The sequence below is a fragment of the Otolemur garnettii genome, unplaced genomic scaffold (genome assembly GCF_000181295.1).
Source record: "Otolemur garnettii isolate 467f Iridium unplaced genomic scaffold, OtoGar3 scaffold00054, whole genome shotgun sequence".
NCBI lineage: Eukaryota > Metazoa > Chordata > Mammalia > Primates > Galagidae > Otolemur > Otolemur garnettii.
The window spans coordinates 9,976,819-9,979,928 of record NW_003852449.1 but is presented as its reverse complement, the minus strand read 5'-3'; the positions used below and the strand labels follow the sequence as shown (position 1 = coordinate 9,979,928).

At 38.4% G+C, this 3,110-nt stretch overlaps 1 non-coding gene across 1 annotated transcript; it reads left to right on the top strand.

The window, feature by feature from the left end:
- The first annotated feature begins 1,117 nt into the window (after positions 1–1,117).
- LOC111726144 lies at positions 1,118–1,259 on the top strand. The gene has a single exon (XR_002773997.1). It is a non-coding gene; the product is annotated as a U4 spliceosomal RNA (small nuclear RNA).
- Positions 1,260–3,110: the final 1,851 nt, after the last annotated feature.

The window sequence follows — 3,110 nt, the reverse complement described above, 5'->3', positions numbered from 1 at the left end:
TGTCACTGAGGGGAAATCAGTGATAGGAATAGAAGGTTTTCTACCTCCCTGACCTATCTGGGAGAGAAGCAGGATTCTTCTTCATCAAGCACAGTGAGAAGAGCTAATAATTAGAGCTGTGTGCTTAGCACCATAGACACTGGAGGCCTTGGCTAGAGGAAAAACTGGTCTCTTGCTACTGGATCATTGAGTCTCAAACTCACCCCTATCTATCATAAGGGAGGTGTTTGGGCAAGTTGACAAGTGTTGCTGCATTTGGTGTTCAGTGTTTTTTTTTTTTTTTTTTAAGTTTGAAAGTTGTGTAGCTTGAAGGAAAAGCCTAAAGTAGAGGAGCAGGGAGGGTCTGGGCTTCCATGACTGGAGGAAGATGAAGAAGGCAGAGAGGAAGAGAAGTGGCCCCGTGGCTTCTGTGAGGCGTCTCACCAGACTGGCTGCCGAGGGCCTGCTGCCTCAGAAGCAGTCGTGCAATAGTCAGAAACACTCTACACTACTACAGCCAAAATTGAGACAGGGATGCTCCTCTCCAAAGAGGTCTTCACAGAAACATGGGGCAGAAGCACAGCTGAGGCACCTCCTCCAAGTTCATGAACCTTGTGGCCCAAACCATTAGCAGGAGATAAAACCAAAGTAAGCCAGATGGAAACGTGGGTGTGCCTTTCCAAACCACATAGACACATGAAGTTCACTATCTTTTCTATGTTCTTCTTCACCTGAATCTCTCAATCCCAGAACAGACAAAGCTTCAATAGAGAGAGGAAGACTGTATCTCAGAATTAGGTCCTGATACTCTCATGCTTCCTAAGGTCAGGGGTAGGAGGAAGAGGAATAAAAGGGCAGCTGATGACATCTTTCTACTCCAACTACATTATGATAGGAAACCGGCTTGGGCTACACCCAAGGGGAAGGGTTGCATGGGATTAATCAACCATACAGTTAAAAATAACAGTTTCTAACAGAAAATTAAATAATGTCGAAATATTATGGAGATTTAACAGGAAAGAGTGACTAGTGACTGTGAGATACTCCACAGATATTTTTGTGGATAATGAGACAGAAAACCTAGCAATCATTGTTAAAGCAACAACTGAAGAAAAAAAAGTTAAGATATTAACACTCTAGCTTTATGCAGTGGCCGTATCATAGCCAATGAGGTTTATCTGAGTTGCGATTATTGCTAATTGAAAACTTTTCCCAATAACCTGCGGTGAACAACTTGAAATTTAGTTAGCACTGGCAATTTTTGACAGTCTCTATGGAGACTAAAAAAAAAAAAAGATGTTAACTCAGTAGTTATTGAGACTTCAATAAATATTACATATACATATATATATATTTCTTCCACCACCTTGAATGATAAGAATTTTTCCTAATAATTTCCCTTGTTTTCTTCCTTTCTGTAATGTAGTTGAAAGACTATGATTCAAAATAATGGTTGTTGGCCTTTAAAAGGATATATGGAGTTATAAGAAATTGAATGATTTTCTAAAATATTAATGCAAAATATATCTTAATGAAAAATGCCCTGTGTTCTGAATTTATAAAAATTATTGTTGGCCCAGAAAGGTGATGTTTATTTCTGGATGTAAGAAAATATTTACTTCAGATAATCCACCTTATGTAGTAATCCTCTGCCACGGAGATGGAAAGAGGGACCCTATTTCAATGCAATAATTGATAAACTTTATTGCACCTGCAGGTGGGGTGATGCCATAAAAGCATGCAGCCCCGATTAGCAGGTGAGAAGCCTTTTTATACTGTTATTCTGCATAGTTATGCATGGTCAGCAAGCTAGCGCAATACAAAGGCCAATCATAGGGTTAATGCAGGGTCACAGGGTGGGGGTACATATTGGCTCATAAATCACAAGATACATCACAAATACATTAACTCATAGGTTATAAGATGGGGTTATATAGTTCAGGGGTACAAAACGGGGGCACAAGAGTTGGGAAAGTTTCTGAGAACAATTGAGGATTTTTCACCCAGGGCTTTATTTGGAATCCACCCCTCCCTTCCTCCTTTTCTTATCTTGAAGCTTCTTCCCAGAATCTAACTCCTCCACCCTTGTAGGGGCTGAGGCTAAAAGACTTAGGAGAAGTTCTCTTTTCAAGGGTAGGGGGCTTGTTCCCCAGTGGTCTTAGGGGGATTCAAGGGATCTGGGTCATCACATTTAAAGGTAATGAAGAATCTATACATAACAAAATGTAGTTAACTACAGAGTCTTTACAAGTAGGTTAGGTGATTCTCCATGCGTCCAGGTTATACAACATGCAAAAAAAGTATGCTTAGATTTTAGATAATTTTAAATTGTCAAAATACATATGCCATGGTGACAGCTTGTTGTCGACTTTCACTTTGAAATGCACAATTGTTTTCTTTTCATGTTCTGTATATCTCTCCCTTTCTTCCCTTCTCATCTCAGATGTCTCTTTTTCCTCCATCCTCACAGCCTTGGTTTTCCATAGACTTCTTTTCAGGAATCTTTAACTATTAGGTGTCATATCTTATATTGATCTATTACTAACGATCCAAGACTATGGGAATTCTCTACTGTCACTGTTTCAAGAAAATCTCAATGTCTATACCAGCAAGTTGACAAAAAACTGAAAACTTAAAAGATGTGAAATTAAAACCACTGATAACTTTGAAGTTTGGACCTTGCCAGCTTTAATCATTCCTTTATGATGTTTGATTTACTCTATGACATCATATGATTTTACCTATCAATATGACCTATGAATTTTAAATATACTGAGAAGACCTCATCTCCATTTGTTTTAAATACCTACCATATTAGTCTATCATTTTATCTTTTGTTTTTTTCTTGCTAGACTTGACTTCATTCAAAAGAAAATTTATCCTTAAATATTTATGAACAAACTGGCATGGTTTACCTAGATCAACCATTGCTCAAAACAGCTAAAGACAGCCTTCAAGAAGTCTTATACTATAAAATAACATGGAAAACCAAAGCATTAACTCTATAGGGGGTTTGAGTTGCCTCCCTCTCCATAAGCCTGAGGCTAATGGTATTCAAGAGTATTCAAACATTCTCAATTCCTTTGGAAATATCTGGAGGCATTTAGATACCCAGACAACAGCTCTGAGGT